The sequence below is a fragment of the Maniola jurtina genome, chromosome 21 (genome assembly GCF_905333055.1).
Source record: "Maniola jurtina chromosome 21, ilManJurt1.1, whole genome shotgun sequence".
Classification (NCBI taxonomy): Eukaryota; Metazoa; Arthropoda; class Insecta; order Lepidoptera; family Nymphalidae; genus Maniola; species Maniola jurtina.
In genome coordinates this window covers 9,304,220-9,328,560 of record NC_060049.1, presented here as the reverse complement: position 1 = coordinate 9,328,560, position 24,341 = coordinate 9,304,220, and the positions used below count along the sequence as shown (strand labels likewise).

Here is a 24,341-nt window from a genome sequence, read left to right as displayed (position 1 = left end):
TGTATCTGTGTATCTGTCTGTGGCATCGTAGCTCCTAAACCGATCCGGATAAAATGAACCGATTTTAATTTAGTTCTTTTTGTTTGAAAGTTGGCTTGATCGAGAGTGTTCTCACTGTGTTAACAAGTGTAAATTAAAAATTTAAAACACCCCCGACAAGTGATGGTTACAGTAATAACTAGAAAAGAGCTGATAACTTTCAAGCGGCTGAACCGATTTTCTTGGATTATAGCTAAGAACACTCGATCAAGCCACCTTTCAAACAAAAAAAAAAAACTAAATTAAAATCGGTTCATTAGTTTAGGAGCTACGATGCCACAGACAGATACACAGATACACACGTCAAACTTATAACACCCCTCTTTTTTGGTCGGGGGTTATAAAGAAAATTTGTCGTTTGTCTGAGCGTTGTACAATCAGCAGCAAAGTTAGGTTTGCACCCGCCAGTACAAGTGACTTTGGACGGGTGAAAACCTAGCTTTATTGCTAACTGTACGTCGTCAACCGATAGACGTCCAAGGCTGGACATAGGGAGTTCTGAAGGCATACCGCGGTCTCAACAAAGTAAGCAGGGTCAAAACTTGTATTTCAGTGGTGAACTTGTTTGCTCCAAGATAACCTTTTCCTATAGTATAACAAAATATTCACCTGATCGTCCTCTTTAGATTAGGCAGGTATCACTAGGCATTCGTACGCGATCTTACCTGAAAACAAAAAAAAAACCTTTTAACATATTTTTTCGCCGGCGTTCGGGTTAACGTGCAGGAATAAATAAATAACCTCTATTTAACATCTATGTCTCACTCGATTGATTCGTGGACTGACCGCGAATGTTATTCCAGAGTGCATCGTGACTTCATGAGATATTTTAAGAGGAAACCGCTGGTTATATGTTGTTGTAGGTACTTTATATGGATTGGTTACATTGTTGAACAACAAGTAACAGATTTTCGCAAAAAAAAAAATATGTTGATTTTTCAATTTTCTAGTTTTTTATATACCTACTTAGTTTATTTACGCACGAAGTTGCCTCAAAATTTACCCTAAAACAGAGATTTTTCAAGGACCATAACTTTTAAAATAAATACAATTTTACTATATTGTTTTAAAGCACACATAATGGAGAAATAAATCGATATATGGATCACTTACAGATCTGGAACAACAAAGAATAGCATAAAAATCGTAATACGTTTGTATGGAGAAACGCGTAAGAAGGGCCACCACAAGGCACCATAAGTTAAAACGAGACCGCGTTATAGAGCTGGCATAAATCTGTCTCGTTTTAACAGTGTCTTAAATCTGAGCAAAGTCAAAGTGCGTTCTTATAGATTTCAGCCTTCGATGAACGTACATAACATACCACCTTACCTAGTCGAGTATTCAATTCACTTGCCCAGTAAAGTTTTTTTTTTTCTCTCTCTCCTGGCTTTACAAAGATTAGCCAATGTCAAGTTTGTAGTTATTTGTAACAAGTTAGTAATTAAAATATACAAGTATGGACCCCGTCTGTGCCGGAACTCGCCGACATACGCACAGCACCCCTTTAGAGCGCTTTCCAGTCAGTTTTAACAAAAAAAACACTCCAAAAAGGCAGAGCACGCCCGCCAACTATCACCAACATAGACGAAGTCCCAGTAAAGTTTGTCATGTATTGTTACGAGTAGGTACTAACTGGCCACTAGGTACTAGTCCGGCCGCCATAACGCCATAACAGATAAGCAATAAATAAAGCCGATTGCAGTATTATTAACGAGGAAGTTTCATATCATCAAGGTTGCTACTTGCCGGTGAAGGTGGTTCGCATACTTGTGAAATGTTTCTCGTTGCTATTGCGTTTATATTTATACGAATGCAATAGGGTTGTCATCTCTACCAACCCACTTTTAGGGTTCCGTACCTCAAAAGGAACCTTTACTCTAGGTCTGTCGTGTCTGTCAATTCGGGGTAATCAAAACCTGTAAAGTACTTCCCGTTGACCTAGAACCACGATTTTTTTAGGGTTCCGTACCTCAAAAGAAAAAACGGAACCCTTATAGGATCACTTTGTTGTCTGTCTGTCTGTCTGTCTGTCCGTCGTGTCTGTCAAGAAACCTTTAGGGTACTTCCCGTTGACCTATAATCATGAAAGGTAGGTAGGTAGGTCTTATAGCACAAGTACAGGAATAAATCTGAAAACCGCGAATTTGTTCAAATGTGTTTCAATTTTCAAAATAAGATAACTATACCAAGAGGGGTATCATATGAAAGGGACATCCTAAAACAGATTTTTATTTATTTTATGTATAATAGTTTTTGATTTATCGTGCAAAATGTTGGAAAAAATACCCCAGTACGGAACCCTCAGTGCGCGAGTCTGATTCGCACTTGGCCGGTTTTTTAAATATAATATTGGCCTGAGATAATAAGTTGCCTAGTTTACAGAGAAAAGCTCATGTAAGGACCTAATATTATATTATGATACCTACCACATAATATGATACAAAGAAATTTCAAACTGCCAACTTTGTGGTTGTAGCGTGCGTACGTTTTTTGCAATTACTTAAGTGGGTACTTTAATAAAAATACAACCCCATTTTTCTTTATAATAAAAGTGACAGCCCTACAGCTGACATTGTTGGCAAGTAACTTGAAAGGCTACTTGCTCTTAGTGTAACTTTTGCAACTCTACATGTACCAACTATTTTACTACATTAATATTTTTTCTTTTAAATTATTTTAGTACCTACTTGTAGAAAAGTTTGCTATTTTTATGCTACTTAGCTACTTAATATTAGGAAGATTCTTACAGTCTTATTCATAAAAATCCCTTAATATAGGTTTAAAACGTTCATTAGCTAAAATGCTCATTAGGCCTATTAAACGTTTCATAACTTTCTTTATTCATAAAGGTTCAATAAACCTCTCACAACTAAATTCTCGCTATAGGCTAGTTTCGCTTTGTTATGTTGTCGTTCTGATGAATTCATAGACAAAATTGCAAAAAAACTGGGCTCTACACAGAAAAGTGACGCAGGTGTGACATTTGTTTTCGAATTTCGGTCGATTGTCTGAGTTCTGGAGGATAGTTAGGTATTATCGTTCGGAGTTTTGTTCCGATTTATTTAATTATAAAAATGGAAACAGGAAGGAATTTAGAAATTATCGTTAGATTTTATTATACTATTTAAAAAAAAAAGATGTATTAGGTAAAAGTATGTATTAGAATTTAGATACAGTACCTGGACATTCATGGAATAAAATCCTTTTTTTTTTTAAATTGAAAATATTACAATAAAACTTAAAGCTAGCCTTATCTAATTACTATACAAATCATGCCCGTGTGGAATGGTGCCAAGAATACTGGCTGCATTTCCACGCTTGACAGCCAGGCTGATCCGTTGCGCAAAAAATGAGCCAGCCCTTTTTTTTTACCCAAATCCTTCTCGGTTTATGTAGTTAGGTACTGAGCTGCATCACCGCCATATTTCTTACGTTAGAAGAAATCACATACCTATGTAAAAGAATGATTACATGAAAAGAAACTTCGAAATTAGGCAGAAACTTTTAGGTACCTACTACACGACGTCCCTAACATTTTATGGCAGTTAAAACTTGCAACTCTGGTTAATTACCACAGCCTCTCGAATCCAGAATAAATAACGTACAAATAATAATTACAATGCAATGACACTAGAATCAACCAAAACAAAATAACCTCACTTCAATCTTGCATATCAAACAAATTATCAGCTGTTAAGACAAGACGGCGGCCATCTTGTTCTTTAATAAAGGTTTATAGTAGGGTTCAGCCTGTTATAAGTTATGGAGCCGTTATTGAACACTTTTAGCACTATTGAACGTTTATGAATCATGTTTTCGAGAACTTTGCTTATAACAAGCTAATAAAGCTTCTACAAATTTTTATGAATAAGACTGTTAGAATAAATAAATACTTAAATAATTTTTATTAATTTATTAAAACGCGTGAAACATCAAAGTTAATCAAGAAAACTAGCATGACCCTGAATAAACGCTAAGAAGAAGTTCAATAGCGCAGATTCTTCAATCGTAATCATCATTATCAACAGATAGACGTCAAGCCCCACCGTTGGGTACAGAAAGAACAAAGATAGAAAAACGTTATTTCACAGACAGATACACACGTCAAACTTTAACACCCCTCTTTTTGGGTCGGGGGTTAAAAAATAGCGAGCAAACGAGCAGGCGGATCACCTGACGTTAAGAGATTAGCGCCGCCCATGAACATTTGCAGCACCAGAGGAACCGCCGATGCAATGCCGGCCTTTCAGGAATTAGTTGGTAAGCGCAGTGTGGGACGACCTCCAGCCCGCTGGACCGATGACCTGACGAAGGTGACGAGGAGCGGGTGGATGAGAAAGGCGGAGGACCGTATTTGGTGGCGTGCTTTTGGAAAGGCCTATGTCCAGCAGTGGACGCATACTGGTATGGAGCTGAATTGTGTCCTAGATACGGTTAAGTCAAGACATACTCGTCTACAATTTCGAGTGCAGAGATCACTGGATTCTTATATTATTCAAAATAGTTTTAGACGTAGTTTGTATAAAGATCGGCACTCCGTTAATAACGTGTTTATCTTAGAAATGTTTCCATTTAATATCCATGCCAAGAGAAAAAACGGTTTTGGCATCGCACCGATCACACACATACGAGGAAAAAAAAAACAAACCACGTACCAGCAAGCTGTCTTATTTCACTCTCAAATATGAGTAACTATCTGATGCCCGCGACTTTGTACCCGTGGGTATAGGTTATTAAATATCCCATGGGAACTCATCGATTTTTCTGGGATAAAAAGTACCTAGCCTATGTGTTAATCCAAGGTATAATCCATTCCAAATTTCAGCCAAATCCGTCCAATAGTTTTAGCGTCAAAGAGCAACAAACATACATGTATGCAAACTTTCTTTTTCACGACTTCGTCCGCGTGGATTTACATTTTTCAAAATCCCGAGAACTCTTTGATTTTCCGGGATAAAAAGTAGCCTATGTGTTAATTCAGGGAACAATCTATCTGCATTCCAAATTTCATCCAAATTCGTCCAGTAGTTTTTGCATGATTGAGTAACAAACATCCAAACATCCACACTTTCACATAATATTATTAGGATAGTAGGATCTTGTGAGATTCTACGACCTTTTCCATTTCAATCCGCCCGTTTATCTATTAAAGGTCATTCTTTAATCTATATTATTTAGTATTGTTAGCATTAGATATATCGATATTTTCTGTGTTACTTTTACGTGACTATCTATACGTGTATATTGTTAAGCAGTCATGTGTGTTAATTGGTTCATTGGTTCCCTTACAACTGACAAACTACTCTTACAGAAAAGTTGTCCACCGTTCGCATAAGAAATGTACCTATACGTTTTGAGAATCTGACTAAAGTCTGCAATGAAGATCAATATCTAGATTTATCCTACTACTATACCGTAAGGTTTAGTATCTCTGTCTAGGGCATATTATGTTTAAGGCTTAGATAGCCCAAGTTGATGAGTTAGAAATACCTACTTACAAGTGTAAATTAAAAAATTATAGCACCCCCGACAAGTGAAGGTTACAGTCACTAGAAGAGAGCTGATAACTTTCAAACGGCTGAACCGATTTTCTTGGATTATAGCTAAGAACAGTCTCGATCAAGCCACCTTTCAAACAAAAAAACTGAATTAAAATCGGTTCATTAGTTTACGAGCTACGATGCCACAGACATATGCACAGATACAAACGTCAAACTTATAACACCCCTCTTTTTAGGTTGGGGGTTAAAAATAATCCAAAATGTAAAGCTAAACGTGTGAATAAAATTAATACTCCTACGTATAATAAATAAGAAAGAAAGAGATAATTTCGTTAATGCGCTAAAGGCAGGTCAAAGGTCACTTGTCTGCAGGGTTGCCAACCTCCGACCTTGCGGTAAGTTTCCGACCTTGTGGTGTAAGTTGCCGAACCTAAGAAATAAGATTGCCGACTAAAATTGGATGAATGTTCGAATCATAAATTAATTTAAGACATTACGAACTGAAAAGATTTCGTTTTATAGTTTGTACATATTGTTTTTCAGAAATCGCTGACCTCAAGTGGCTAAAGAGTCCACGAAATATAGTCATATTAACTAGAGTTAAGTTAGAGATGCCTGCCCGGGGTCGAATGTGTGACCTCCCGATTAGGAGGCGGACGTCTTAATTACTAGGCTGTCACGGCTTTTATAGGGTTCCGCATCTCAAAAGGAAAACTTATAGGGGATCACTTTGTTGTCTGTCTCTCTGTCCGTCTGTCGTGTCTATCAAGAAAACCTACAGGGTACTTACCGTTGACCTAGAATCATGTTAGGCAGGTAGGTAGGTCTTATAGCACAAGGAGAAAATCCGAAAACCGTGAAATTGAGGTTACATCATAAAAAAAAATGTGTTCATGAACAAATAATATTAATATTTTCAGTTTTCAAAGTAAGGTAACTGTACCATATGAAAGGGCTTTACCTGTACATTCTAAAACAGATTTTTATTTATTTTTATGCATAATAGTTTTTGATTTATCGTGCAAAATGTCTAAAAAATACCCCAGTACCTATGGAACCCTCGGTGCGCGAGTCTGACTTTCTCTTGGCCGGTTATTTTGTAATGGTATAAAAATTTAATTAAATTTGATCATGTTTACACTCTTATCAATTAGACGAAGCCTAAAAATAGATGGGAAATAAAACCCATGTCTATATCGTTTGTTAACGTAAATATTTACGCTTAGTTAGGTATACCTACAGTTGAACAATTCGTAATCGGAGTAGGTAGCGCCCGTATAGTTATACCAACCAACTACTGTCTGTCTGGCAGCTGCTGTGGCATCTGGTTTTATCTTTCGTCACTGATCTGGTTACTCATTACGCTGGCATTCCGTTGAATGAATTGATTCACAACGGTCATGCTGCGTTATCTGAGTTCTACTGGTATTTAGGCTGTGGTAGTGTTATTCGTCATCAATGCATCGCCGGCTCACTACTGAGTACGAGTCTCCACTCAGAATGAGAAGAATTTGGGACCGCAACCACGATCGAACCCCCCGACTTCCCGCCTTCACATCTAAACCACTAGGCTATTACCAAATAATGAATATTGCATACAACAGATGGTATACCTACAGTTTGACAATTCTTATACTTCTAAATTCACAAGAGTAAATTAAAAATTTATAACACCCCCGACAAGTGAAGGTTACAGTAACTAGAAAAGAGCTGATAACTTTCAAACGACTGAACCGATTTTCCTTGCATTATAGCTAAGAACACTCTCGATCAAGCCACCTTTCAAACAAAAAAAACTAAATTAAAATCGATTCATTAGTTTAGGAGCTACGGTTCCACAGACAGATACACAGATACACACGTCAAACTTATAACACCCCTCTTTTTGGGTCGGGGGTTAAAAATAAATAAAAAACAAGCAGAAATTAAAGAATTCGATGCTTGTGGTATAAGTATGAGCGACAGTTATAAGTGATCTTGTCGATATTCTTGTGATTTAAGTAGGTACACATAGTATTATTTCTAGTGCCAAGAGCAAAACAGCGACCACATAAATTAAAATATTAAACGCATTCAGTCATCGTCTGCCCATCTCGATCCATTTACAAATGTAAAACAATTTCAACGTGGCATCGGCGTCCAGTCCAGGGTAAATATTAACGACATGACGAATCCACCACGCGACGTCGCACAAAGAACTTGAGTGTGACTAATTCCACTCGCCTTGTGAGTTATGACTCAGGCGAGTAGTAAACGCGTTTAAACGGGGCACAGCCGAGAATGCGGCAACAACGCATTCATGTTTAGTTGTAACAACAGTACCCAAAGTATGAGATTTTTAACCCCCGACCCAAAAAGAGGGGTGTTATAAAGTTTGACGTGTGTATCTGTGTATCTTTCTGTGGCATCGTAGCTCCTAAACTAATGAACCGATTTTAATTACGTTTTTTTTGTTTGAAAGGTGGCTTGACCGAGTGTTCTTAGCTATAGTCCAAGAAAAATCGGTTCAGCCGTTTGAAAGTTATCAGTTCTTTTCTTTTCTATAACCTTCACTTGTCAGGGGTGTTATAAATTTTTAATTTACACGTGTACTTCTCGGCTTGGCTGAATTTATGGCATTCTTTCTTCAACAATGCATTTCAACCAATCGTGAGCGTGAGTGTCGGCGAATCAGGGTCGATTGCCCACTGTAGCTTTCAAACTACGACAGGCGTCTCCTCTCAAAGTAACTGCATACAACTCTATTCGCCGTGTGACTCACGCGAGTGTTTAATGAGTTTAAACGGGGCACAGCCGAGAATGCGGCAACGACGCATTCATGTTAAGGCCGTTGTGTAACAACTGATACGGATAAAGGGCCGTAAAGGCCTGGGCAAATATAAAGCGTGACGGCAACAGGACTTTAGGCGTCAATTGATCGCATATACATCATCATCACCGCCCAACTACTGAACAAAGCTCTCTCCACAGAATGAGAAAGGTTTAGTTAGACCACAGGCTACCAAGCGGGCCAAGTTCGGCTTAGCAGATTTCATACGCGTTTTTAACGAGAACATTGAACTACAGCTGTTACGTCATACGTGGTTCATACAAACATACAAACACCGCATTGTCAACTACTTCATAAGTTCATACACATACCATCAATTAACCTGCGCAGTAGGTGATTTATCGATCTACTTGGTGTTGTAAAGCGAGACGAGACGGTGGGGGATGTCTATGCGGCCTTGCATTGGTCAGTCAACCTTTCGTTTCACGCACCGTATAAAAGTACACACACCTACCTCTCCAATTTTTTTTTTACCTAAAACAAATTGTACAAGGAATGCAAAATTAGCCTGAGAAAGTCCAATTTGCATTGTCTCTTTCAATTGTTATAAATTATAATAGAATGGTATCAACGTGAATGGTGCCTTTTATACTTGCGTGTCGTTACGCTCTTTGGGTTCCAAACAAAGGATAAGGGCCGGTCAATAATAATTACGTGCCTGAGAAATAAGAAATATGTACACTAGAGCCATTCACCATAAAAGTGATAATAGCGAACAGCTGTTATTAACACGCAGGGTTCCGTAAAAGATATTTAATCAAAATTAACTGAATAGTTAAGTAACTTCCTACGGAACGCCTCTAAAAACCTTATAAAAATACCTAGGTACAGTTAGTAAGAATCGCAAGAACTTCTCCAGGAAAATGCGATAATCTTATCAAAAAAATTCGCGCACCTCTTTGGTATTTTAATTTAATTACATATTACTATATCGGACCTTAAAGAGTAGAGTTTAATGATAGTTACTTATTAATTACAATATAACCAGCAACTCTACCAAGAGAACAATTAACATAAGCACCTAAGTACCTACTTAGTCAAGGAATTTGGTGAAAAAAAATCGTCCTTAATAAGTAGAAGAATTTAAATTTTCTTAATCCTAATTGCCTTTATTGTCTAGACTCTAGGGTCCAACTCGGGCCCCGAACTGAATTCCTGGCTACGACCTTCGCGATTCTTTAATACATAAAATTAAAGACCAAATTTTAAATCGCGAGAGATATATTCTTCGCAGGTCGCAGTTGTTATGCGGGATGTCTGACTCAGTGTTGTAGGCACCGAGCTCATATTTTGACTTAGGTTAGTTCTACATTGCTGCTTCACTGAGTCATATTAAAATGATTATTCGTAGAAAACCTTCAATGGATTAAAAATAATTGTCAAATAGGCTTGGTGGCTATCGTTTTCGTCGAACACTGAGGTTGAAATCTATAGAGCGAACTTAGACTTTGCTTAGACTTAAGTTTCAGTTAAAACGAGACAGATTTATGCCAGAGGTATAACGCTGTCTCGTTTTAACAGTGTCTTAAGAGGGCTCCCTCCGTCACTCGTTTCATACAATCGAAGTTCCAATTTCATTTGAATATTAAGCAACCAAAGTCCATGAAATTTTGCAGACATATTCTAGAAACTAATATCTATGTCTGTGGTTTTCCAGATTTCTGTTAAAATATTCGGTTTCAAAGTTACGCGGTCTTAAAAATTTTCATACAAATCTTTGAGCCCCTGTAATTTTAAAACTACATATTTTTAGAAAAATCTAAAACACCACAGACACAGATATTAGTTTCTAGAATATGTCTGCACATGGACTTTGGTTGCTTAATATTCAAATGAAATTGGAACTACGATTGTATGAAACGAGTGACGGAGAGAGTCCTGTTAAGGCTGAGTAAAGTCAAAGTGCGTTCTGTAGATCTCAGCCTGAGTTAACAAATCATCCCGCATAGCAACTGCGATGATCACAATAGAATGATCATAAGAGCCCTAATACCTGCACGGAACATCTTATTCTTGAAGCTTGTTTAAAAATGCGAAAACACTCTTGAAATGCCTCTCGCATGTACCACTTGACTTTAGAAATCCTTTGGCCATCCTCATCCAACCCTTAATAGCTCTGCAGTAAATTGACCATGATACAGACGGATAACGAAGTACTCTTAAGCTTTTTGAGCCCTTTGAACCGGCTTAACGAGCGTGATTTTTCAGTAAACGTACTAAATACCTTTGTGTTAAACTTGTTTGTTTTCGTAAGGTCTCGCAAAAGGCACGTAGGTGGTCTAGAAAAGATTATAATATTGTCAGGCTAAGTAAATTGGCTCAGCGAGCGATGGAGTTTATCTACGTGATCAAATCAGAAACGAGTAGATTCGTAGGAGAACCCAAGTAACCGACATAGCTCAACGGGTTGTGAAGCTGAAGTGGCAATGGGCAGGGCACATAGTTCGAAAACCGGCCAAGTGCGAGTCAGACTCGCGCACCGAGGGTTCCGTACTCGGGTATTTTTTTCGACATTTTGCACGATAAATCAAAAACTATTATGCATAAAAATAAATAAAAATCTGTTGTAGAACGTACTTGTACAGGTAAAGCCCTTTCATATGATACCCCACTTGGTACAGTTATCTTACTATGAAAATTGAAACATTTTAAATTTTTTTAAATGATGTAACCACAAATTCACGGTTTTCAGATTTATTCCTTCCTACCTGCTAAATTTCATGATTCTAGGTCAACGGGAAGTACCCTATAGGTTTTCTTGACAGACACGATGGACGGACGGACGGGCGAACAGACAGACAGACAGACAGACAACAAAGTGATCCCTATAAGGGTTCCATTTTTCGTTTTGAGGTACGGAGCCCTCAAACCGATAGACGTTGGGGTCCTAAGATGCTAGAATAGCAGCACAAGACCGTGGCGTGTGGAAGTCCTTAAAAGAGACCTATGCTCAGAGGTGGACGTCTATTGACAATGATGACGATGAAGTAAATTGGCTTATAGTAGGTACAACCATACATAGAAAAGAAGGGTTAGGTAAAGTAAAAAGGAAATGGAATAATGGCGTCGTTTCCCATGTCGGCTATTCCTCACTAGTTGATAGCTGTGCATCATATTAATGATGTTACGCTTGGTGCCCACTCTTTTTATACATGGACATGGAAACTAGGCTTGGAATAACATCACGATGGCGTTTTTTTAGAGTTTCGTTCTCAACTTTGAAAACACAACTATTGCACAAATTTTAGGGTTCCGTACCTCGAAAGAAAAATACGGAACCCTTATAGGAGGACTATGTTGTGTCTGTCCGTTTGTCGTGTCTGTCAAGGTTGCCTGGTAGAGATTGCTCCAAGCAATAAGGCCGCCTTTGCACACAATTGTTTTTTCTGTTTTCTTCTTACTGTGTTGTTATCCTTATATGTGTTTTTGTGTGCAATAAAGAGTTTCTATCTATCTATCTATCTATCTATCTATCTAGAATCATAAAATTTGGCAGGTAGGTAGCTCTTATAGCAAGCACAAGTAAAGGAGAAAATCTGAAAACCGTGAATTTGTGGTTATATCCCAAGAAAAATTAAATGTAAGATAACTATACCAAGTGGGGTATTATAAGAAAGGGCTGTACATTCTCAAAATATCCAAGAGTACGGAACCCTCGGCCTCGGTGCGCGAGTCTGAATCGCACTTGGCCGGTTTTTTAATACATTGAATGTTTTCTACGATAAGATATTTTCATGTCACCAAGTGAAGCAGCAATGCAGAACCAACCAACCTCGGTGGCTATCATTCAGTGCTAAACACAGAGTTAGCGAATCACCCAGCTGGAAGGGGTATGGCAATTTTTATTAGACTCATATTATGTATCTCTTTGGTTTCTACACGGCATCGTACCGTGATAAGGCAGGTGAATATAAGCGACATTTATTTACAAGTGTAAATTAAAAATTTATAACACCCCCGACAAGTGAAGGTTACAGTAACTAAAAATGAGCTGATAACTCAACAAACGGCTGAACCGATTTTCTTGGATTATAGCTAAGAACAGTTTTGATCAAGCCACCTTTCAAACAAAAAAAAACTAAAACTAAATTAAAACTAAACTAAATTAAAATCGGTTCGTTAGTTTAGGAGCTACGATGCCACAGACAGATACACAGATACACACGTCAACTTATAACACCCCTCTTTTTGGGTCGGGGGTTAAAAACGAACGTAGTGACTATGTTAATTATATGAATACTGACCTATAATCAGGCCAGAGCCATTTGTGAAAAAGCCGAGGATGTGGTCAAACCGTCGCTCGGGAGTAGACCGGGGTGGGTGGTTGGGTGAAATTACAGGTTGCCGACGTACCATAATGTGACATAATGATACAAAGAAACGCGTGGGTAAAACTTACAATTATACGGTTGGTCTAATGCATAAAGACTTGGATAAAACGAACGCGCCGCGGCAGCGGGGCTGTTCGTTGCGCTTACAAAGACCGCTGACTATAATATACTTTAGTTAGCCCGCGACTTCGTTCACAAGGATAAAAAGTAGCCTTTGTGTTAATCCAGGGTATAATCTATCTCCAGTCTCAGCCAAAGCCATCCAGTAGGTTTTGCGTGAAAGAGTAACAAACATACACACATACTTAATAAGTAAACAAATAGCTAGGTACTCACTGAAATTAGGCGCACTATACGCGGCCATAGGACTATGGTCCTTATAACCGCGAACTGACAATGAAATCATGACACGAGTGGAAACCTACCTGCACAAGGTCTGTAGACCTGAAATTACAGCTTCTAGAAGACGCGTTGGTTGCAATGCCGCCACGAGTTATGTCTAACCCAAGCCCTTATTTAAGTAGCTACTTAACTATAATTACAAGTTAGCACCTACGTTTACAAGTCCAAAAAATATTTAACTACTTTTATATACAGTTGGATATAAAAAGAACATCGAAAATTAAAACTTCCAGCCGTCTCGACTTGCTGGCGCCATATTTCTAGGGTTCCGTACCCGAAAGATGCCAAAAGGACCCTATTACTAAGACTACGCTGTCCATCCGTCTATCTATCACCGGGCAGTATCTCGTGAACCGTAATAGGTAATGTATTTCTATGGCAGCTGTAACAACAAAATATAAGAATTTTAAAATACATGAAAATTTAAAAAAAAAATGTTATTTCTTGTACGATCCCTTCGTGTGCAACAACCCCGACTCGCACTTGATCGATTCTTTATTTAGAGAATTACATGGAAAAAATATATTGGAATTGGACTTTTGGATATAGATTGAGTGAAATTTTGACTAAAAAAATGTCAACGTTCAAGTAACAAGAGTACCGTCAGAAATGTATGAAAACTTGCACAAATTAATTTCAGGTTTTTTTTATTGTTCTAGCTATTTTGCCTTATACCCTATAGTGTACTGTAGCTTGGATACTAGAGCTATGTACCTACCTATACGATTACGGGAAATATTTTTGCGTAAAAAGTGATAGAGTACTTTTCGTCATCATCTACTTACTTATTGAAAATATGACACAATTTGAGAGCGAGTTAATTAATAATTTGGACTCTGGCAGCCAATATTTAAACGGTTTACCACAAAAATTACCAAACCAAAATTAATTCCATAAAATGACGCAGCCGGGAATCAGACACGAAAACCTTTTAAATACGCTTTCAAGAATTTATTAAATTAAGTACCAAGACAGGTTAATCCAACTATAAACCAACGAAGTGACAAACCTGACAATTTCCATCCCGATCCCGACAGACGAATCACAATCGCAAGCACAAACATCAAATTAACTTCGCTATTAAAAAATCAACTCTATAGAGCAAAACATACAGTTTAATTTACATTGACTTGTACAAAGGACGTGAAATTATAGTGCTGATTGAAATTGAACTCTACTGGAACTGAATAAGGTCTGAATTACTTAGTGGGTAATAAAGGACGTGCATTGGAGCCCGGAGTCAGGCACGATGCCAGCTGTCCAAAGTGACTGACCTTGCCCAATATGTTAATACCTAAGCCCGTGGGTTTACAAGTGGGTTTTAATATTGAAATGGGCTTATATTTTGGTTTAAGCACCTATCTACTCATGTGGTACTAAGGTACTAAGATCCTCTTGCACAATCTATACTAATAAATAAAATTGGAGTGTCTGTCTGTAATTTCGAAATAACTACCTCATATTAAGCTCATATGGTTATTTGAACGATACCAACACTGAATCACACGTTTTTAAAATTTTTGTCTGTCTGTCTGTTTGAAAAGGCTAATCTTTGGAACGGCTGAACCGATTTTGACGGGATTTTCACAGACAAGTAGAGGATTGACCAGGGTGTAACATAGGCTACTTTGTTAACCGACTTTCAAAAAGGGAGTTGTGTTTTTCTACCTATGTATTTGAGTAATTTTTTTTTAATCGCTAGAGGAACTTTGTGACATTGTTTCATAAAAAAATTGGATTCCAACTCCTCAATCCTGATGCTGCAGAGGACCTCACCATCACTACTGATGGGATTTAGAAACTGTTGGTTATAAATTGATTGATTTTGAAGGTATCTGTACCAAGTAAAGACTTTGTCGTTGACCTTGAGGACCCAACTCCTCAACCCTGATGCTGTAAGGAATTGCATTCCTAAATCCTGGTGATCCCTCGGGATTTTTAAAGGATCATCCGTTTAAATGTTTTACGTGATACAGAAACACGTTGCATCCCGGGGAATACAAAAGTTCCCACGGGATTTCAGATCCTAAATCCACGCGGGCGAAGCTGCGGGCATCAGCTAGTGATAAATAAACATGCTGTCACTTTTTGACAAGAACGTTATGCCAAAAAGTGACAGTATTAAAAACTATAGCCTGTATGTCAATTCCGACCATAGAATAAACAGGGGTGGCTCTTTCAAAATCAATGATTCTAACGTACTACTGTAATTTTGTATAATTCAAATTCAAATTTTTCAAATTCAATGAATTATTCAATAAAATGTAGGTACAATATGTTGAAATAATGTCTGATGAGCCTTATACATTTTACCACTATAACTGGTGTTTGAATATTATCTTAAATTAAATTAAATACAAATAAAAGTCAAGACTAAAATATTAAGTAAACAAAGACATACATAGACTTTACACAAAGTATAAAATAATAGTTAAATAAAGATCAAAAATGTCAACAATGGATGGATTACTTGTATGGGAAACAGGGTTACCAGCTAAAGTTTGATTTTACCCCAAATCACCCGAAATCCTATTCAACATAAAATAACCCTTAAGCAGTTGTTCGATGGTTCTGATTACGGAACCCTTTGTGCGCGAATCCGACTCGCACTTGATCGGTATTTAGTAAATAGTAAGTAAGTACATAAGTAAGTAAATAGTAAGTAAGTAAATAGTAAGTAAGTAAATAGTAAGTAAGTCTATGGTATTCCTAAGTAGGTGGTTAGGTAGGTAGGTTTATTCCATTTAACTAAATCAGTCTACTTTTTACGCGCGAGGCGGAAAAGGAAGCCGTGTTATCTAAGTAGACCTCCAAGCTGGCGTTATAATCGAACCAGTACATAAACTAAGTCGCTATGTACATAAACCTATATATTTTATGTTAAGTATTATGTATTTAACTAAATGATGTCCACGACATCGACGCCTTTTTGTAACTATATATTAAGTTTTCTTTTTTTAACCCCCGATCCAAAACGTGTGTATCTGTGTATCTGTCTGTGGCAATGTAGCTCCTAAACTAATGAACCGATTTTAATTTAGTTTTTTCGTTTGAAAGGTGGCTTGATCGAGTGTTCTTCGCTATAACCCAAGCAAATCAGTTCAGCCGTTTGAAAGTTATCAGCTCTTTTCTAGTTACTGTAACCTTCACTTGTCGGGGGTGTTATAAATTTTTAATTTTGGACATGGCTATACATATTAGAGGCAGGCGGTGCAAGGAGAAGCGGATCTAGATTTCTTGCATGTTAATGACCTGGAGAGTGACATAGCTACTTTTTATTCCGGAAAATGAAAGAAATCTCACGGGGTTTTAAAAGCTTAAATCCCCGCTGACGAAGTCGCGGGCACCAGCTAGTTACTTATAAATATGTAGGTACATCTTTATTTAGATACTGTTTAGGTAAGCACATAATAATCTAAAATTACATTCAATTTCACTCCAACAGTTGTGTCTACGCCAAAAGGTCAATGTCACTTTGACAGTTGACACCACACGACCTTAAAAATTCCAATAATTTATTATGTTTTTGTTTGCCTTTCTACTGTAAGGTTATTTTTAAAAATTGATTTGAGTTGTCAAAAATAATATAAAATTATTAATTTATCTAATGCAGGTAGATTGATAAAATCGATATTTGGCTCATTCGATGTCATACAATCTGTTGCTAGGAGGCCAACAAGATTGAACTTGCATAAATACGGGTGTTTCGAAAGTTGTAGTTCAGTCTCCTTCTGAGATTCGGAGCGATATCGCATATTTTCGGTATTTGGGTTGTGAACTGGATAATTAGATGTTGTGATAGCAATCACGCTCTAATTAAATTATTTATTTTGGCATTAGTTTGTCTAGATTAAAACTCTCGGATAACCTTACACATTAAACTTGTGTTTTTTTGTGTTGGTTTTGGAGAGGACATTCCAATAATTCGATAAAAATATTTAAATAATACCTGTTTTTCTGAGTGACGCCAATAATTCAGAAGCGGGACGTGTCTCACGTTGCCTTCATTTCGCTTTGGTATCTTTTTCAAAACAACCCACATTTGATAAATTTTTTTAATGAGTTCGGTGGTTTTGGTGATTAAAATTTTAAGTTTTTTTTTAAAGAATTTAGTCTTTTGTGAAGTGGAAAGTAATTTGCAATAAGTGGTTCAGATTTTGTATACATCGAATGAGAAGTTAGTCGTTTGGATTTATTGTTGACTTGATATTAAAACTGAGAGTTCGGCAGTTCAAGGGTAGGTTTTAATGATTTGACGGAGGGCAGGATAGCCCATGATTTGGATTTGACTTAGGGCAAGGAAGCCCGCGACTGACATGACAAGATTGATTAGAAACACGAGGACGTGTTAAATTCAGGACGGCCGAACTGTAAGGTTATTTTTAAAAATTGATTTGAGTTGTCAAAAATAATATAAAATTATTAATTTATCTAATGCAGGTAGATTGATAAAATCGATATTTGGCTCATTCGATGTCATACAATCTGTTGCTAGGAGGCCAACAAGATTGAACTTGCATAAATACGGGTGTTTCGAAAGTTGTAGTTCAGTCTCCTTCTGAGATTCGGAGCGATATCGCATATTTTCGGTATTTGGGTTGTGAACTGGATAATTAGATGTTGTGATAGCAATCACGCTCTAATTAAATTATTTATTTTGGCATTAGTTTGTCTAGATTAAAACTCTCGGATAACCTTACACATTAAACTTGTGTTTTTTTGTGTTGGTTTTGGAGAGGACATTCCAATAATTCGATAAAAATATTTAAATAATACCTGTTTTTCTGAGTGACGCCAATACTACCAACTGTATGTGACGTGCGTACTGTATACGTAATTTCTAGAAGAAATAACCGGCCAAGTGCGAGTCGGACTCGCGCACCGAGGGTTCCGTATTCAGGTAATTTTTCCGATATTTTGCACGATAAATCAAAAACTATTATGCATCTGTTATAGCATATACAGGTAAAGTTCTTTCATATGATATCCCACTTGGTATTTGGTACACCGTTTTTCCTTTTGCGGTACGGAACCCTAAAAAACATTAGTAAGTACGTGCAACCTTTCGCGCGACTGAAGTAAAACTGCTTTGACCTTTCAGCAGATATTACGATTAAATCCATACTAATATTATAATGGGAAAGTGTGTGTCTGTCTGTCTGTTAGCTTTTCACGGCCCACCCCTATTTTGACGAGGTGAAAAAATAGCTTGCATCCCGAAGACGGGCATAGGCTGCTTTTTCTGCCGGAAAATCAAAGAGTTTCCATGGGATTTTAAAAAGGCACCTAGGTATTTGAAATAAGTTTAGCACCAATTTAATTTAATGTATCGATGCTCGAAATCTCACAACGTTTTCGAAATTTGCGTACTCGTACTAAACGGGATGTGTAGCCCAATTTGTTAATACCTAGTAGGCATTTATTTGCTTTAAAATCTCAAAATTTTCCTCTCCATCCTTATCCCTTCATATAAAACCCGACCAAGCTACATAATTGTCATTTAAAATATTCCATTAAGCCTTTTAAAAAATGTCAACATAATCTCCACTGGAGCCATAAAGGCACGTCCACACAATAATCGGGCCGGACCAAAAAAGGAACAAATCCGGACCGAATTTGATAGAATTTGCCGTGATCAAAGCCAGGCCGTGTGACAGTGAATGAGCGAGCGAATGGAAGTCGAAATTCCATGTAGATTTCAATAGTGAAACTTTTTTTTTGCCCTTTTTCCGAGACCGAATGGATGCGTTGATGTATTCGTCGCTTGCAAGATTTTGTTTTTTGTTTTTTGGGAATGCAGGTAAAGTTAGAATTGGGAACGAATACCTAGGTACCTATCCTCAAGCTTTGTTATCAATAGGACCTTCCCGTACCCGACTAGAAAATAAATATTTTCCGTTGTACCACTTATGCCACGTCAAGAATCTATCACCAAATATTGAAAAGAAGTTTCTACTGAGAAGAGCCAGCAAGAAACTCAGCAGTTACCTACTCTTTTCAGGACGCAAAATGTAAAGAGTTGTTTAAATTCAATTTTTAACCCCCGACCCAAAAAGAGGGGTGTATCTGTCTGTGGCATCGTAGCTCCTAAACTAATTTTTTTAGTTTTAGTAGTAGATTTTAATTTAGTTTTTTTTTGGTTGAAAGGTGGCTTAATAGAGTGTTCAGCTATAATCCAAGAAAATCGGTTCAGCCGTTTAAAAGCTCTTGTAACCTTTACTTGTCGGGGGTGTTATAAATTTTTAATTTACACTTGTAATTTAGATAATATGTAATGTTGTGTTATGGTATGTTACCTAGGCACCAACTACCTCTCTATTTTGATACCAATATAATAAACATCGAGATAGCAACAAGATTATGAAAGCTCTAGCAACTATTGCATATGACTACGTTACTTTACACAATCGCTTATTACTAATGTTAAACTGTATCATAATGTAATCAGCTCCATTGTTTTCTTTGTGCTAGTGTTCGCGCCTTTCTTTGCTCGTGTCAGATATCTTGAACTATTATACTACTAGCCGATGCCCGCGACTTCGCCCGCGTGGATTTAGGTTTTTTGAAATCCCGTGGGAACTCTTTGATTTTCCGGGATAAAAAGTAGCCTATGTGCTAATCCAGGATATTATCTATCTCCATTCCAAATTTCAGCCAAATCCGTTCAGTAGTTTTTGCGTGAAGGAGTAACAAACATACACACACACACGCATACAAACTTTCGCCTTTATAATATTAGTGTGATGTGAAGTGTGATAGTACGCGACAGGTTGAAATGGCAATCGGAGTATGAGGTGGGGGACGCCTCACCCGCGCTCGCCTGCACCGGAGGACTAAGGACTAAGCCTTCTGAGCTAGTGTAGTTATAGTGTTAGTGCAATTTTTTTTTTTTTTTAAAGAATATTAGCCATGTTAAATGACTAATATTCCCCTTTCCTCTCCAACTAAGCGTCAGGCTTGTGCTAGGAGTAGGTACGACAATAGTGCAACGGGCGGGGTTTGAACCGTCGACCTTTCGGTTTTCAGCCTACTCCTTTACCGGTTGAGCTATTGAGGCTGTAAAGGCTCTAATTTAAAGAACACTAGAAAAAAACAAAGTGAAAATTTAGTGCTGGTGCATTTTAAAGAACACAAGAACTAAGTGTCTTTCAGTGAAAACTAACTGTAAACTAAGATAAGTTAATGGATCGATTCTTAGATATATAAGTACTTTTAAAGTTTAGGTTAATATAAAATTGCTTATTAGCTCTACTCGTAGGCTAGATTGCAATGTTAGAAAATTCTGTCGTCAGCACTTTATGATAAATTAAAAAAAACCTGTCGCGTACATTGTATTACCTTCCTTCTTTACTTAAATCACACTAATCACACTATCACATCACATCACACTAATATTATAAAGGAGAAAGTTTGTATGTGTGTGTATGTTTGTTACTCTTTCACGCAATAACTACTGAACGGCTTGGGCTGAAATTTAGAATGGAGATACATTATACCCTGGATTAGCACATAGGCTACTTTTTATCCCGGAAAATCAAAGAGATCCCACGGGAATTTTAAAAAACCTACATCCACGCGAACGAAGTCGCGGGCATCAGCTAGTTTCCTTCATAAATATTAAGTAAGTAGGCACTACCTACTTATTTTCTCACAACTACCTACCTACAAACACCTAAAATCACGACGGTTGTTTTCACTAGTCCTAAATAAATAACCATCTGTAAATAGCCCACATTTCCGCTTATCGTAAATACACAAACAAAAGATTATTTTAACTACATGTATATAAATAACATCGGTTAGATAGGTAGTTACCAATCCGAGTGGTCGGGCGAATAAAAATAAATTAGTCATCCGACAGTCGGCCGACTAGACACTTCGATAAATAACTAGAATAAGGTTAGAGTTTATAAAACGGTTGATCCTGAGCCATCGTGGAACGGAAACTTAATTGGCTTTCCTATTTTGAAATTTTCCGTTAATTTTATTGACATTTCATAATCTGACACGTGAAATCTCAAGGTCCAGTTTAACAAAAGTTTAATCAACGAACTAACGTTAATTTTTAGGGTTGTAGCCGAAAGGTACCTACCAACGAAACCCTATTAAGCTAAGCCTTCGCTCGCGTCCGTCGGTCTGTCTGTCTGTGAGCGGGCTGTAACATCTCATGACCCATAACTAGGCACATACCTACCTACTACATAGGTAGTTGAAATTTTCACAGAGTATTTTTATTGCCGCTATAATGACAATAACAGTAACAAATTCAAAATGGCCGTCATGTAAATAAAAAAAAATTAAAATACTTTTTGCACAATGGAACGGAACCTTCGTGTGCAAGTCCGACTCGCACCTGACCGATTTTTAAATTTAGTCTACCCCTAGCACTTCCTTCTAAGATTTAGTGGTAAAACTAAAAGGTGGAATGTCAAGAATTTTGAATTTATTAAGCAATATTGAGGACTTCTAAATACCTAGACGTTAGTATACCTGTACATTCTGAGACGTTAGCTCATTTTGGAATTCAAAATTTTATAGAAATTAGAATAATCCTAGCCTAGGTTTCGACTTGGGATTGAACTCCGGAATTCCGATTTGGCGTAACTCCGGAGGTTCAAAAGATTACAAATTCGTTTGCAAAACCTAAGTTACCGTGAACATAGCCGAAGTTTCGATGTTTATATTATTTTTAAAAGTCGAGCTTTTTCAGCGGTTACATATACAGTAGTCTTTATAAATTGTAAATATGAAATAGGATAAAACTTATGCAATTTTATCGATGGAAAATCTAATAAATAAATCTAAAAGAAAAATAAAGTTTCTTATTCACTGATTTGTTTTATTTCATACTTAACAGACTTGAACATTCATTTAGGCGCAAGAAATATACAAAACTAACTAAGCATTATTTAATCATTTTTTTTTTTAAATAAAGTTTCGAAACTCCGGACCTGGAACGCTCAGCTCAAAACTCCGGACTTTTAACGCTCAGCATCAAACCCGACTCCGGAACTGAAAAATAGTCCGATTTTCAAGCCCTAGTTTCGACATTGATACCTCATATTATGACAGTGTCTTTCTTTATCAGAGCGTCGAGCGCGAACCCAGAAGACGCAGGTTCGAATCCTGCCGGTTCCGCAATTTTTGTTGTTGTTGAACAGGAAAGCACTTATCTCTATAAGAGATCTCTACTAGTGACCCTTGGCAGTGTGAGAGGTTATAAAGGGAGTAGAATAAATGAAACAAAGATAGAAAGTATTCATGAAGAAGTGTAAATTAAAAATTTATAACATCACCGACAAGTGAAGGTTACAGTAACTAGAAAAGAGCTGATAACTTTCAAACGGCTAAACCGATTTTCTTGGATTATAGCTAAGAACACTCTCGATCAAGCCACCTTTCAAACAAAAAAAAAACTAAATTAAAATCGGTTCATTAGTTTAGGAGCTACGATGCCACAGACAGATACACAGATACACACGTCAAACTTATAACACCCCTCTTTTTGGGTCGGGGGTTAAAAATATAGATAAGAGGTACCTACTAGGTAGCTAGGCACTAGGCACACCGCGGGCGGTGGTGGTTAATGCACTTTGAAAGTAAATTATCTAGTGTTACACAACTCAGGAGGCTTTGTCTTTTGACATCATTGCATGCAACATTTTCGTAACACTAATAAGTTCGTGTAACTTTTATATGAATCTAGCAATCTAGATTACAAATAAATTAAAGGCGCCGATTCTGTTGTCTTTCTCTAAACTAAATTTAGAGTACTGTGCATGTTTTTCTTTTTAAAATTTCTAAAAAAAGGACAGAAAATGAATTTTATTCTATTCTATTCTAAAAAAATAAGGACTAAAATCTTACTTTTGACATGATATTTGACACATAAAGTTAAAATGGCGCGTGAGAACTCATTTTATACGAATTAGCCACGATCTCTTAATTGACATTTGACAGGTCTAAACCTGTTCACAATGTTCCCTCGCAAGACGGATAGCTTTAGGATCTGTCAATTTTTATTTTGGAGATTATGTAACAAAATACAACTGTAATAAGTGAACAATTTTCGATAGGTAAATGTAGGTAGGAGGTACCCACTTACACAACGAGAATCTTTCTCATGGCTAGTTAGGTGGGTTTGTTTCCTGAATGAAATATGGTTTGCGTAGGCAAGGAGCGGAGTAAAGCGCCGTTCAGCCCTTATCGAACGCTGTAGAACAATAACGATAAGAAAAATCGAAGAACACGTTAGCGACGCAACAGGTAGGTAGGTACCAACAGCGTTATGTTGCTAGACCGAGCCAAACAAACGCGACAAAGGCTAACGAAATTATATAATTTATTCACGTCCCTCGTTACACGCTTTAACGCTTTATTTTTTTTAATCACACACGGCTTACGTAAGCCACAGGTAATGCGGATTGCACAAAAAATCCTAACCGACAATGAGCTATGATTATGACAACGTACGGAACGAGGTCGCTGACCTACAATAGGAAAAAAACCGTCATTTATTCAAGTTGAACCGCGGAAACCGAAATCTGTACAAAATCACGATTAGTCACACATACGCACACAAAAGCGAGTAACAGAGGCGTTTGAACGTAATAACAAATAATGTTCAAACATGATTAACATACCTTATGTTTGAATTCCAACGTACGTTCACCTTAAAACTAAGCCTTTGTTCCACAAGTCAACGTCTCCCGATCATATAGAACGGTTTAATCTGAAAATAGAAACGAATTTTATTAAATGTGCCGCCTTCAACACTAACTAACCGGCCCTACGGGAGGAAACAAGGAGCGATCCGCCATGGAGGCGAACTGCGAGGTGTAAACACAATGCATCCGAGCCGTTTTACTTTGTTTTGTATACGCACCGATAAAACGAACACGTTCACAACAGTTTTTGTCCACAAGCACAGAATAGCCGGTTGTTCCGAAGCAAAACTAGTTTATTTTTCTATCGCATTGTAACAAACGACAGTCACCCGTCCTCACTGGCGGTCGGCGCGAGACTGGGCGAATGCAGCGCCCTCTCTTCTGCGCCCTGTGTCGGCCGTGTGTGCGTTCATTTTCGTCTCTGTGGTAGTGCACCCTGCGCCCCGACAACGGTTTATTTATTTTCGAATACAGGGTGAAGAATAAAGTCTGTGCAGTTCGGCGAGGGGAAAATTGAATATTAGGATGAAGGCATCTGTGGAAAATTGTAAAACCAAGAACATGGACG

The 24,341-nt window shown here is 37.5% G+C and overlaps 1 protein-coding gene across 5 annotated transcripts in view; it reads right to left on the bottom strand.

Moving 5' to 3' along the window:
- Window positions 1–24,126, bottom strand: part of LOC123876145 (brain tumor protein) — a 235,012-nt gene extending 210,886 nt beyond the window's left edge. For 4 of the 5 annotated variants that reach the window (XR_006798271.1, XM_045922301.1, XM_045922303.1 and 1 more), the window contains exons 1-2: window positions 23,992–24,126; window positions 23,750–23,838 (exon numbers count right to left, since the gene is read on the bottom strand). The gene's annotated coding sequence lies outside the window, so the exon portion shown is untranslated. Of the gene's footprint in view, window positions 1–22,089; window positions 22,119–23,749; window positions 23,839–23,991 lie in introns of those variants that run through there. The other variant, XR_006798272.1, reaches the window with a different exon arrangement.
- Window positions 24,127–24,341: the final 215 nt, after the last annotated feature.